At 55.5% G+C, this 14,457-nt stretch overlaps 1 protein-coding gene across 1 annotated transcript in view; it reads right to left on the reverse strand.

Moving 5' to 3' along the window:
* The window catches only part of ZFHX3 (zinc finger homeobox 3), a 195,438-nt gene extending 182,932 nt beyond the window's left edge, over positions 1 to 12,506 (reverse strand). Inside the window, exon 1 of the mRNA XM_067302299.1 lies at positions 12,433 to 12,506. The gene's annotated coding sequence lies outside the window, so the exon portion shown is untranslated. The remainder of the gene's footprint in view (positions 1 to 12,432) is intronic.
* Between the last annotated feature and the right edge of the window lie 1,951 nt (positions 12,507 to 14,457).

Here is a 14,457-nt window from a genome sequence, read left to right on the forward strand (position 1 = left end):
GCAGGAAACCCTGCACAGCTGAACAGAGAACCGCCACCGCGGATTTCAGTAGTTCTCATCTGCGGCCATAAGCAGAACTACCAGCTCTCGTCAGCTGGGACTCGCACACGAGTGACACGTCCAGAAGGCGCCTACAGCGCTGAGCGGGTCGGCCTCTCCTCCCAAAGCACCAGAATAAAGCTAGAGAGCTTTTGCACGGCGAGACCTGAGAGGCTGCACAAAAACCCTTTAACTCAAACTGTGCTGAACTCCTGAAAGGAAAAACGAGCAACAGCAGTGCCTCTTTTTACAGCAACCCTACAACAAGCGGACAGTCAGGCCATAATTCAACATACGCTCTAACCAGCACAGCAGCGAAAGCGACGGTCCCCTGCTATCGTCCCTTTGGGAAGGGCACGAGTTTCCGCACTGCTCCTCTCTGTGTCGGCACAGCAACTTGTGCAGCCACGCACCGTATCACACGATTATTCCAACCTAAAGGGAAGCTGGCAAAGAGCAAACAAAAAAAGATTGAGGAAGTTTCTCTTTCTTCCTTTGCCAGGGCTTTTCTCACCCAGGACCCTTCCCTGAACTACTTCCCCCTGCCGCTGCACCAAAGCTCCGTGCAGCAGGAAGACGGGAGCGTCCCAGGCAAGACGGCTTTCCGCAGCAGCACCGGCTCCCAGCGCGCGAAGCTCTCCGTGGCCTCCGTAACTTCCCCCTTGCTTCTGACTCCTCGCACCCCTGCACAACAGCTCCCCTTACCCCTGCAAAACACCACAGGCAAAGCTAAGCTCCCCAAGACACCGACTCGCCAAGTGTCTGCATACACGAGCAAACTGCAGAAATTCAGGTTAAGGTGTGAATGCAGCTTGACTCACCGCAGCATAAACCTGCACGTGGACGTTCTCACTTTGGTTTAAAAGTAGCTAGTTTGGTATCACTTGCAACTGTTTCCAATTCAATTAAGCCAAACTAAAATAAACCGTTCTTGACCTGAAAATAATATCCACAGGACAATCTAATGTGCAAGTAAATCCTCTGAAAAAATAATAATAAATCAATGCGAACTTTTCTAAGAAGGAATGGTTTGCTAGTAAGGAGAGTATTTGTTATGAAAATCTTTGAAACAATCAGAATTAGAAAGCAAGCATAGCTTTTTACAAGACACTTTTCACAGCTGAATTGTATTGTTTACTTAAGACAGTTAAAAGGATATCACCAGCGTGAAATGAAGTCAACTTCAAAGCCACACAGTTTCAAGCCCTAAACATGCCACAGCAATCTCATTTTAAGAAAACACATGCTCTATTTTTGTTAAAAGTGTTTCTTTTCCTCTGCTCTGCTGTACAAGAGGCTCATACAAGGAAAAAGGAAACTTAAAAAAAAAAAAGAACTGTTACACACAACACAGTGAAGATATCAAATAGAAAGAACAATCTCTGTTTTTTCTGTTACAGCTACTTTGGGTATTGCTCCTCCCAACAGAAGTCCTCTTTTACCACTATCTTCTCCTTTTATGAATGATCGGTACTGTTAGACTTTCGGTCCTCTTATTTCTAGCCGTCAAGGCACAAGCCGCGGCTGAACGCAGTTACGAACGTGATGTCTGAAGCTGGGACCTGCCCTGGGATCCTCGTATCATACTGGTTATACAAAACTAACAAATATCGTTTTGGCACCGTGTCTGGGGACCGAAGACCGAACAAGCGAGACGGGACCTGTCCAGGATCCTCCGCACCACTGGGCTGTTGAGCTATTTCCAATCACTTAACAGCTAGGTAACAGTAACAACAAAACAGAAAGTTTGGCTTCATTAAATCTGACATTCTTTAAAATAGAAGATGAGAAAGTACCCACTCTTGTTCCCTAACCCAGCAAGGCCTCCAACAAAATGCAGAAAAGGCTTCTAATATTTCTACTGTTTCAAAAGGGAAAGATTGTGACAAAAATACCATCTTTTCCCTCTTGGCATGCCACTCTCAAAAGAAAAGCTGCAAGCTTCTTTGTTTCCTCTGTCTTTTTTGAATTTTAAAACGCAGAAGACTCTCACTGGGCGCCATCAGTGGTAAAAACGAGACTCTGTCCAACACTTCTCCACCCAAGTGCCGGGAAGCCAGGACATCCCCCTGGACCCGCAGCCCGTCAACTCCGACAGAGGGACACCGTCGCCCAGACCCACCTACGAAGCCATCAAGAGACGGAGAACCAACAACCTTCCCGCTTCCACCAGCCCACTCCTGCTCTCACCATCCCATAGAGAGAACTGAAATCTTTCTAAAATACAGGTTGGAGAAACCATTGACCTCCACCAACAGAAATCTAGGAAAACCAGAACCCAAATCTGAAGGCACAGCGGGATTTCAGCAGCAAACGAGAACTCTGCTCCTAGCACCTCACTTGGCCAGCGTGTTCCTGTTTAGGCGGTACTTCCCCGTCTGCCTCGCACGGCTGCAATTGGGGAACTCGCCCATTGCTTCACACAAGCAAAAGGCCACCCCTCCCACAGCAGCCTTGCTGCGCTCTGAAAGGTCCAAATCCTCCGCAAAGCTCTGTGAAGCACCCAGCAACTTCCGCACATGCCAAAGCAAGCCATAAGGAGGGAGATGGTTTGCTTGTGCTCTCTGCTTACTACAACAACACGCACACTTGGATATTTCTTCTTTGGCCTCAGCAATTCAGTAGTTAAGTCACTGCACTGCCCCTCCCTTCGTGCACCAGGAGAGGTCTAGACATGATTTTGGTAGACAACTGAACACAGTAGACAGCTGTATCTGTGCTGAAGACCAGTGACAGAGGAACTGCATAATCCATGATCTCCAGAGGATGGCCAGTGCTTCTTGCAGAATCTCATCAAAAGCATTTCTCTAACCATTACTACTTCACGACCTTCAGATGCAGAAGCAAGAAGCAGCTGAGAGAAAGATAGCTGAAAGAAGGAAAACCAGAATCCTGGCATCCAGCTACTGCCTGGAGGAACCAGATGATGTTTCACAGCTCAGCAGCCACTCAGAATAAATGGAAGGAAATCTCAACTCCAAAAATTACGTAGCACTTAAGATACCCACAGGAAAAGTGATGTTCTTCACAGAAGCATCTATGGATAAACGGTTGGTTAAGACACTTCCAATTCCATTGTCAACAGCATGTAAGACCTAGGAGAGCAGCTGTGCTGACAACCAGGTCCATGACCTGGGGCACTGCTTGGGGATTTCAAGGGGAAAAAAGTTAGTCACATTATCCCTGCTTTTACGCTGACCCCAGCTAGCTATTGCTCCACAGCACAGAGTTAAACCTTCCTTCACAGCTTGGTTTTGAGCAATTCCCTAGACTCTTTCAAAATTTTGCTCAGTTGCTTAAACATTTGCAGTTTCAGGTAAAACTGCTGCAAGCCTGCCATGAAGGGAGCTTTTCATGCAGGGCTGCTTTGGCACCAGACCCACCTCAAGAATTTCCAGGATCTCATGCAAACCTCCCAGAGTTTCAGTCCGGTCAAAATAAAGAGGAAACAGCAGAGAGGCTGGTTAAAATAAGACAACCAAAGAAAAAACGGTGGCACCTCCTTCAAACAGACGCTGCTATTGGCCAAATGGGTTTCTGAAATAGCGGTGGGGGACAACATGTTTACACGCCCTCCTGAGATGCCAGCCGTTCTCCGTTAGCACGCAGCGCACGTCCAGTTCCACTCCAGGACACTTTAGCAAGCCAAAGGCACAAAACATAGCAATACTGGGTGCTCTGTCTCATCTATCCTCTGCTGCTAGCCAGCCAGACCATCACAACTCATCCTAGTCTGTCCTCCACTAACATCAGTCTGTCGTGATGCAGCAGACGCTTCTTATTCACCTCCCTTACTCCTTGGCCAACAAGCCAACACCAGAGTTGACGCACTCCTCCAAGCAGGCGTCGCAGGGCTGTCTTGGTTCTCTGACCCACCGCATGGGATCAGGTGCATCACAGAAACCAACAGGATGCCTGTAAAAACTCATTCTGAGGAACAGGGTGGACTTCAAAAAAGTACGCCTGCCTACATTTTCACACACGGCACTGCTTTGACTTGGAGTCTCTAAAGCTACAAATACTGATGCACACGAACAGGCCTCCTCCAAGCCAGTGCTTTGTACTCTGAGAAGCAGCAAAAATAGGAAAGATCAAAATATGTTACTAAAAATAAAAAAAGAGCACCTCCCCACTGTTTCTGTGGTGCCAGAGCACAGGTTTCCCACACAGCCCATCCTCACGGAGGTGTAAAAGCTCTTTCAGGCAACCCCTCTGCCTTCCAGGCTGATCTTCAGCTTGGTCAGGTATGCTCCTGTTTCCCCACCTCCCATCTGTACCGCAGGTAGCACTTTTCCTTTTTTCCCCACCTCTCAACGGAGATGGCACTCAGTACTCAAGTGTGAGCCAATGAAGAACCTAGCTCAGATAAGAAGATTCACCCTTCTTCCTCCATCCAAATAAAGGTCAACGAAACCAGGACTCCAGGCATCTGTTCGTAATGATCCCACAGAACAAGGCCTGCAACAAATGCAAGTGGCAACTGCAACTACTGCAACACAGGACAACAGGACAACGGCAGTTGAGCCCTTCCAAGTAGTCCAGAACTACAGCTGCTATCTGAGACCCAGAACGTTCACGATGCTCTAGGACTAGATACGTTCTGGCTGGATTCAGAACTACCACGTTACTATCACAAACCACAGATATGTTACCTTAGCCAGTCTTCCTCCTATTCCAAGAGGCCAACCCCCAACACGTGGAAAACATCAGGAAAACAAGGAAGGCCTACAACATAAATTAACTCTCTACGTACGAGTGGATAAAGGTGGAGGGAGCATCCTTCTCCAGAGGGCTCCAACACAATCACAGCTGGAACACTGCGGTTCCAGGCCCCTGCCCAGAGGAAGGGTATTTCTGCATCAGCAAGGTGGCAGGAGCAAAGCAGTAACAACTTATGAATTATGTGGAAGGGGGGAAAAAAAAACAAACAAAAAAACCCAGAGAAAGTAACAACGAAATTGAAGGACGCAACAACGTTTCTGGAATTTAAGACACATTATGTTCTTTCGTAATTAGCCCTCACTTACAGTCTCTGCATGTGAACTAAGTATTATCCCACTCCACGCTCCAGCTGAGGCAAACATTTGGTGGTTTGCCCAAAGTCAGCGTCAGAACTAGAACGGATCTTTTGACTTCCAAACAAGCTCACAGTGTTAAGCTGCTTTTAACTGTCTATACGGAAGATGAAAAACAGCAAGAAGAAAGGAACTTAGGAAGGAAGTATGTAAGACTAAAAGGGACAAAATTAACAAGAGAAAATTAAAAGGGGAAAAATTTAGGCCGAGACATCTGAGCGAGCTTTCGAGGAGCAAACGCATCAAGGCTGCAGAATTGCCTCCCAGAGGAAAGGCTGGAATCCCCTTTCCTTAAAGCTGGATGTGAAAAAGCTGACTGTAACATCCTGCAGGAAACGACAAGGCACGGAGCCCGGCGAGTTAAGCGCGAGCCTCCATTAGGGTCTTTTCACCTCTGGCAGCTGCGGCCGAGCTGAACCACGTCCAGGGCGCTCGTCCGCCCCTCGTCCCCCGCCGAGGCAGGGGAAACCCCCTCCGCTCGGCCGGCTGCGGGCTCCCGGAGGGGAGGGCCGCCGCAGAGCGCGCGCCCGCTGCCCGCTCCCGCTAACGGCTTCACGCAAACGCGGCCGGCCTCTCGCAGCGCTGCGCGGGGAGGGGGCCAGGGGGGCGCTTCGCCCGAGACAGCAACAAAGCAGAAGGTTAATTCGAAACCCGCAGCCCCGCCGCTCGCAGGCTCGTCTCGCCCTCGCCCTCACCGCCCGGCTCTCCTTCCTGTGCAAAGCCTGACATCTACAGTTCTGTCTGGCACAGTAAGGGGCTGCCGATCGGAAACGCTCGCAAGGACACCGGCTACGCGGCAGCCAGCCGCGCTCCTGCTCCTCCAGCGAGCGCGCGGCCTCGCCGAAAGCTCTTGCTCCCTCGCGAGCCAAGCGGGCGCAGATCAACCCCGGCCCTACAAACGGATGCGCCTCTGGAGAGGAGACCGCCCTGGCCGCGCGTCGGAGCGGTGCCACCGCGCCGGCCGGCTTCGCCGTGCCCGGAGCACCACGTAAACTCATCCAAACCCGGCTCCTACCGCTGCATACTGACGCTTAACGCTGCCACATAAAGAAAACCCAAAAGAGCGCCAGGGCCTCACCGTGCAACCTCAGCACCAACCGGCAGGAACCTGCTTCGCCCCGCAGCTCAGGAGCAGCCCTGCGCTCTGCTTCTTGCGGCAGCGTCCAAGGGTTTATACACGGGCCTCTGCAACACAAGAAGCAGGGATGAAATACTCGTTTTGGATTCCCACTGCACATTCCAGCTCATCTTCAGAATAGAGGAACGGCCCTGATTAACTGTTTCTGCAATTCACAAATACAGGCCTATGAAACCAGGTGGTTCTGTGCTTCATGTACTCCCCGTATTCAGTCTCCTGAACTCATCTCCAGGCCCGCTAGCACATTTTTCCATTACACAGTATCTCGCCAAAAATACCTCGGCGAAGAGCCCACAGATTCTGCACCACCCCAAGAGCCCTGCACCTGACCGCAGCCCCTTGAGCTCCGTCCGGCTGCACCTGCACATCCCCCTCATCCGTACTGGGGGCTCTTCCGCTTCTTCACCCAACTCCGGCGCAACGAAAAGGAAAGACCAAAATCGATGAGCACATCGCCAAACGTCACAGAGGTTGAGGAAACCTGGCAATCCGACCCACCAGCACCAGGCACATCGCCGTAACGTTGCCGGGAACGTGCGGATACGCGCTCTGCCTGCTCCCGGGAGCGCCAGCCCGCTCGCACACAGCCGGCCGCGCAGCCTAGATGAAGGAGGGTCGGAACTCCTGCTCCGAAGCCAACCAGCCGGTCACGGCGGACGCTGCCCGCTGCCGACCAGTGGAGCGGGCCTCTCCGACACGAACGCCAGGAGGGCTCCCGGAAGCGGGACGGTTCATCTCGGGAACGGGGATCCGGCGGTGGGGGAAGGCAGCCACCCCGAGCGGCGGCTGGAGATCCGGAGCAAGGCCGGAGACGCGGCCCAGGCCGAACGGTGCCTTCCCAGGACACCGCTGCTCCCATCCTGCCCGAGGACGTAACGGCCCTCTGGTAGGCACGCGTGTGCCGTCAACGCAAAGGTTCACGGAGAGCTAACGCGCGACAAGCCATGCAAGCTTAACTACTCCACGTACGGGGAGGGGGGCGGCGGGGGGGAAGATGGGAGAAAACCTTTCACCAGAACTGCTAAACACATCATCGACTCCAGCAACACCCCACGCCAGAGGAAGCAGCACAACGCGCCTCTTACAGGATTTAAAACCCGAAAGCTCAAGTGCTATAGGGCTGGCACCTTCGCACTCCCCGGGAACACGAGCTACGTGGTTCAAAACGCTGGGAAACGTTTGTTTTCTGGGGGAATGAAAAAGCACTGCTGCTCTGCTTTACCTTTTGTTCGCAAGAGGCACGTTTGGCACTTGCAACCTAACGCAATTACAATCCACAGCTAAATATCCGCCCAACAGCGGCAAAGCGGAGGGCGAAGCCCGGGAGGCTGCAGCCTGCCCACGACGGGGCTGGCGAGCAGGGGGACATCCCGAATGAGGGTCCCCGAACCGGCACCCTCCGGCCACCGCGCGGCCTCGCGCCCCGGGCGCAGGGAATCCGGGCTCCACGCGGCTCCCGACGCCGAGCTGCGGCAGGCTTCCCCTTCTCGACACCCGGGCTCAAAAGATAATGTCAGACGGGAACGAACTTCAAACCACGTCTGCGGGCGCCTGCCAAGCACGCGGGCGGCGCGCACCTGGCGGGGAGCAGCACCGCTCCTGGCGGCGGCGGTGGAGACGGACCCCTCGCCTCCCTGCTCCAGCAGACGGGCGCTTGGCCGGGAACACTGGGCCGTGGCCAAGGGAAACCGGCAGTGCCAAAGGTGGGGTGAAAAAAGGGGGAAAGGGAAAAAAAAACCCAAAACACACAGACAACCGGGGCGAGGGTGTGGCGCTCTCCCGGCACACCATCCCCAGCGGCAGGGCACCTGCTCCAGGAGCAGCAGGCACTCTTGGCCGCATCCCTCGCCCTCCGGCACGCGGGTCCCCGGCACAAGGGCAGGCGCTGCCGGATTCCCAGCTTCTGGTAGCGAGGGAAACCCTGGTCATCCACCCCCCCCTTTTTTTTAATTTTTTTTTTTTTTATTAAAGGAGCTAGAATTAGCGTCTCTCTGCAATCCCTGCCTCCACGCAGGAAAGGCCTCGGGAGCAAACAAAAACACATGAATTACAAATGGGAGCCGGAGCGGGAGGCGGGACCGGCGCGGCTCCGTCCTGCCCTCACCTCACCCCAGTGTGCCGCGGCAGTTATATTTAGGCGCGCGTTACGGTCTGCGGTGCCGCGGCCCCCCTCGGGCACTACGCAGAATGCAGATTTTCCAGACAACAGACCACAACAGCTCCGTCAAAACCATTAGAGGCTGCTGCGCCCGGGCCCGGGCACAGATGTTTTGATTCCCATTCTCCTGACACGACAGCCCTCAACAACTCTATCGCGGCCGCGCCAGCGCCGCGAATTAAAAACCCGACCCGAATTTCCAGTGGCAGAGAAGGGAGGCAGAGGAGGGAGGAGGACGCAGGGCCGCCCTGCTCGAGCGCGGGAAAGAGCGTTTCTCCCCGGGAGAGCCTCCTTCATCCGGTTCCTCTCCTCCGCGGAGACAGGGAGGTGTAAATCTCCCGTCAGGCACCGACGGGCCACGACACGGCCCGGACGGGACCGGGGTGGGGGGGGATGCCCAACTCCGGGAAAACAAAAGAGCCAGGCCCCGGAGCGGCCGGCGGCCACGACGCCACCTCGATGGCCGCAGTGTGCCCGGGGAGCACCGCTCCCACCGTGCCCACGCGGCTCCGGCCAGGGCAAGCGGAGCGCCGGGAAACGCTGGGACGGTTTTTATCCGGCCTCTTCCCAAGCACGCCCATCCCTCCGGTGTAAAAATACCTTTCGGCCCCGACCCTGCCGTCGAGGCCGGGACCCGGGCGCCACGCGCCGCGGGCGGGAAGACGGCGGCTGCCCGGTGACTCTGCCCCCGGTGGCGCGCGGCGGGGCGAAGCGCCAGCGAGAAACGGCACCCCAGCAAAGTTGACGTAAAAGCCTGTGATTCATTTTGCAGCTTCTCGGCACAGCACTTTTTTATTATTACTATTATTATTATTTTGGAAAGCCGAAGAAAGCGTCAACAGGGAGGCAGAGCAACGCCGCCAGCCGCACGTCCCCCAGCCCAGCGCGGGATCCGGCGACGCCGGCGGAAGCTGCGCGAGCGCTGGCCAGGCCCGGGGCAGAGCCGCGCTGCGCCGTGCCGTGCCGGGCAAGGGGGGCCCGGAGCGCGGCGGCCACAGAGCGCCGCGGCCCCCGAAGGCCGCCCCGAGGTGCCGGGGCAGCCGGGGCTCCCGGCGCTGCCTCCGCTCGGCTCTGTCGGCCGGGAACAAAAGGCTGCGCCGGGGGGGACGGGGCTGCCCGGGGTCCGTGTCCAGCCGGCTGTCACCGCCGCTGCGCAGGGGCCGGAGCAAACTTCCCAATGCCCGCACTTCCTAAAATGACGGCGTTCAAAAAAAGGGGGGGGGGGGGAATAAAAATAAAAACATCCAGCAAAGCAACCTCCGCAGCCAGAAGCGGAGTTTCTCCCCCCTCCGTTTCTTTTGTTTGCTTTTGTTTCTGGCCGAGGCTGCCGGCGGAGCGGGGCCTGGGCCGGACGGGACCCTGGGAGCGGCGAGGGAAGCGGCCCCTCGGCAGCCGGCGGAGCGGGAGCCGGGCCCCGCGGCGGCCGTGTCCACGGGAGCCGGGGAGCCCCCGCCGCGCCGCCCGGGCTCCGCGTCGCACTTGCTGCCGGACCAGACAGCGCTCCCTAATGAGGGAGCATCGCGATCGCCTTGTAATGCTGAATTTTTAATGCTGCCACGGGCTCCGTTACATAACGACGGGGAAGCGGGAGCAGCGGGCGCTGCAGGGCCCGGCCCGGCGCAGGTGGCCAGACCGGGCCCCGTCCCCGTCCCCATTCCCGGCCGCCGAGAGCTTACCGCCAGCGCCGCATGACAGCTCTCGCGTAATACCCATCCGAATTCCTGCCCTATCGGGAGATTTAAACAAACTTTCCTGAAGTGCGCGGACGGACGATGCCGAAATGCACGCTCTCGCCGCCTTCGCAACGCGGCAGGGGAACGATTCCCAGCCAAAGTTCACCGGCATGTTCGCTGCATGCTCTCCTATGTTCGAGCACACAGAGTCTCCGCTGCTCCTCTCTGTAATACCCTAAGACTGTAAATCTATAACCACTGCAATGATTTAGTGATTAAAAACATGATAACATATTGTGTAACTGCAAACCACAGAATCCCTGCCAACTCTCCTCCAAGATACAGGAACAAAAATACAGAAAATGTGTTGCTTGCAGCAGTCTTCCTAAACTCAACTGAAAGATTTTAATAATAATAATAATATATATTAAAAAAAAAAAAATCAGAAAAAGGCTGGATACAATGCAAGGCTGGAAAAAAAAATTAAAAGACGAGAGTTTTAAATATGATTCCTGCTCTAACAAATTACAATCTAAACATGCCTCTCTTTTCTCTCTTTTTAAGTTTGTCGTAACTGGAATAACTGGTCTTGTGTGATGTCTTGCATATTCAAAGTGCTTTGTAATAGGATACGGAGACCAAACCTTATTTGCCTAAACTCAATGGGTTTTATTTTTTCCCCTTCCCCCCCCCATTTCTTTTCCTTTTATTTTCCCTCCTTTTTTTTTTCTCCCTTTCTCCCTTAAAAAGGGAGGGGGACAAGAGGGGGGCAAAAGGAAGAGAAAGCTTTAAGCTGTAAAGCAAATACCTGAAAGGGGAGGCTGCAATTTGTAATATGGCGAGGAAAGCCAAATATTATATATATATTTTTAAAGGCAGCTGTGGGAGTTTTGGCCTCTAAGCAGCCAACTTGACCCCATTCTCTCTATTCTCTTATTTCCCCCGTTGCAGGATTCCTGCACCTTCAGTCAGATTCGAACTCAATGTGACCCTAAGGAGGGAGTCACCGAGCCTCCAGAAAATTGCTCCATATTAAACAGGAGTGAGAAGAGGAGAAAGACGGACAGACAGACAAGCCAGATATCTACGTATTACAGATCCACACAAAGTGCAGGACATACCCAAGAGCAGCTTAAAGCACAGCTTGAAGCAGACCTTTCTCAGAGTCCAAAAAAAAAGGGGGGGGGAGGGAGTTTAAGAATTTCAAAAAACCAAACCCAATTTATAAATAATTCACACTAAAAATGTGTGTACGCAATACACACATACGTGTAGATACACACACACACATACACACGTACATGTACCCGCACACAAACGCGTACTCTCCTCTGGAGATTTAGTTTCAAAAGAGTACGAATTGCTTTGCCTCCGAAGGAGAGGAGAACAGTTTATTCAGAGGAATCAATAGGAAAGAGCATTTGCAAATATTTAGATAAGCACTGTGCGATTCAGCATTAAGTAATTAAAAACTGAAACTGAGAAAGGGGGGATTGGCCTACAGTGGCGTTTGCTGCCTTCACCTCTCCCATCCCCCTAGCCGCATTCTTTCCAAAACTGAACCTCTCCACTTAAAATAAAAATAATAATTACTCTCATTTGCGATTCCATTTCAAAACACATCCCCAAGACAAACCCACTTAGGCAGCAAAATTTCAGGGTCTGGGCAGAGGGCTGGAACGGCATTTGGACGAGAACAATTTTAAGTAGTTCTTCGCCCCTTTGTTTTCCAGTGTATTAACTATACAGAATTATACATATTTAATCCCGCCGAAGAAACCTTACACGGCGCCGGGGGTCCTGGGAAGTGTCAGTGCTCCCCGAACAGGCCCGCAAACGTCAACTAAATTAATCCCACGCTCAAAAATTAGTCAACATTAAACGCGTTTCCTTTCAGATTTCTCCGCGGCCGCGCGGGGCGGCGGGGGCCGGGGCCGGGGCGGCGCGGCGGGGCGCGGAGCGGGGCCGGGGCGCGGGGCAGCGCGGAGCGGCGCGGGGCAGCGCGCAGCGGGGCCGCCCCATCGATTATGCAGATGGCCGAGGTCGCTGCCCCTGCGCGCCCGCGGCCCCGCGCCCCGCCGCTCCGCTCCGCGCCCCGCGCCCCGCTCCGCGCCGCACAAAGCCGGGCAGCGCCGCGGCGCTCCGCGGCCATGGCCGGCGGGGCGGGGCGGGCGGGCGCTCCGCGGGCGCGCAGCGGCACCTGCGCGGTGCCCGGCGCGGCACAAAGTTTGCCGGGGGAGCCGCGCCGCGCTGCGCCGCGCCGGGGGGCGGACCGGCCCCATGCAAAGCAGCGCGGGCGCCCGAGCAGGAGGAGCCGCGCGGGGACGGGGCGGAAAAGTTGCCACTTACGCGGTCGCTGCTCGGCGGCGGCGGCGGCGGCGGCGCTCTCAGGGCCGGGCGGCGGCGGCGGCGGCGGCGGCGCGGGGGGGACGGAGCCCATGCAGGCTGCGGCGGCTGCGGCGGCTGGGGCGGCGCGCGGCGCGGAGGGGCCCGGGGCAGCAGCAGCGGGAGCCGGGGGCGGGAGCCGGAGCCGAGCGGGAGCCGCCGCCGCCGCCGCCGCTGCCCAGCGGCAGCATCGTCGTCGGGGAGTTCGCAGCCCCCCGGAGCGAGGGGGCCGCGGGCGGCGGCGGCAGCAGCAGCGGCGGCGGCGGCGGTCGGGGCGGAGCGGCGCGGAGCGGCGCGGTGCGGAGCGGAGCGCGGAGCGGCGGCGGGGCTGGCGGTCGCCGGAGCAGGAAGCGCCCGGACTCAGATCTGATGATTGGGAAGAAAAAAAACTCTTTGGATCTTTATTCTGCTAATTAGTTTCCTGCAAAAAATGGCTGATTAGTGCAGTGCGCATGTGCCTCATTACCCAGGCACGACGGGAAGGGCTAATTAGCCACCTTCTGGATCAATAAGATTCAGCCCAGGCGGCGGGGGAGGGAGCGAGCGAGCAGGAGCGGGCGGGGGGAGCGCGGCGGCGGCGGCGCACCGAAACTTGGGGCGAGCGGCCGGCCCCCAGCCGCGGCGGGGGGGCTCCGCTCCGCGCTGCTCCGCGCCGCTGCGCGGGGCCGCGCCGGGGAGGGGGCGCCGCGGCCGGCTGCGCTGCCCTGCGCTGCGCGGCGCTGCGCGGGGCCACCTGCCCCCGCGCCCCGGGCGGGGCCGCGCAGCGCCGCGCAGCACCGCGCCGCCCCGCGCAGGGCCGGGCCGGGCAGGGTAGGGGCGACCCCGCCGCCGCCGCCGCCGCCGCCGAGTTGCCGGGAGGCGCCGGGAAAGTTGCGGCCGGAGCGAGCGCAACTTTGTGCCGCGCCGCCGCTCCTGCCCCCCGGCGGCGCCCGCGCGGAGGCGGCGCGGCCCTGCCCGGCGCGGCCCGGCCCGGCGGCGCTGCGCGGAGCTGCGCGGTGCTGCGCGGCCCCGGCACCGCCGCCGCCGCGCTCCCGCTGCCGCTCCAAGTTCGCGGGGCGGCGGAGGGACGCGGCCGCGCCGCGAGCCGGGCTACAGGTCTCACCAGCCATCGCTGGCAACAGCTTTGTCATTTTCTAAAAATAAGAAGCTAAAAGTTATTGTAGAAGAAGGGGCTTTTTTTGTCCCCTGCACAATACGCCTTTTGTGAGTTTAATGCCATTCTGGGGCTCTCTATAGCCCCGGACAATGGGGAACTCCAGGAGGCGGCTGTGCCTCTGCCTTTTTTCTTTCTTGCTTTCTCTTTCTCCCCCCCACCCCCTCCTCTTTTTTCCTTTTTTTTTTTTCTTTTTTAGGAAAGGATGCAACATTCCTCCAGTCCCAACAGAATCTGTGGTTTGATTAAATAAATATTTCTCTAGTGTTATGGTAACATTTTTCACTTTCAGTTCTGGTCCATCTGTGATTATTATTTAAAAATCTTTATTTCCAGCAGCTTATCACTTTTCCCTCCCTGATCCAGCCTTGGCGAAAAATGTAGATGATCGCTGGGAATGTGGGATTTGGAATTTAGGAGGTGAACCAGTAAAGAGACTCTATCCAGGATTCAGCAATACGTTTTCTTCATCTTTCTATAAGAGCCTGTTTTATTATTGACACAAATGCAGCTGAATTAATTCATCTCTCTTTGAAAATCTAAAGAAGCTTTTTGAAAATTTTTTTCTTTTTTTTTTCTTTCTTTTTTTTAAGTAACCTAAATAATTAACTTTCTGGTTTGTTTCATAGTATTGAACAAGGAACGCAGTTGCGGTCAGTTTTTCCATTTGGGAGAACCTTAATGTAGATGTATTTTATACTGCAAGGTAATAAACTGCATGTTTGTTAGTAAATATTTTTAATGAAATGTATCAAGCTTTCCATATTTCTTAGCATGGGGGTAGCCATGTAAAATTTTGACAAGTCCCTTCAGTGGGATTGAGGAGGGGGGGATAA

Source organism: Apteryx mantelli, chromosome 10, assembly GCF_036417845.1.
Source record: "Apteryx mantelli isolate bAptMan1 chromosome 10, bAptMan1.hap1, whole genome shotgun sequence".
In the NCBI taxonomy this organism is placed as follows: Eukaryota; Metazoa; Chordata; class Aves; order Apterygiformes; family Apterygidae; genus Apteryx; species Apteryx mantelli.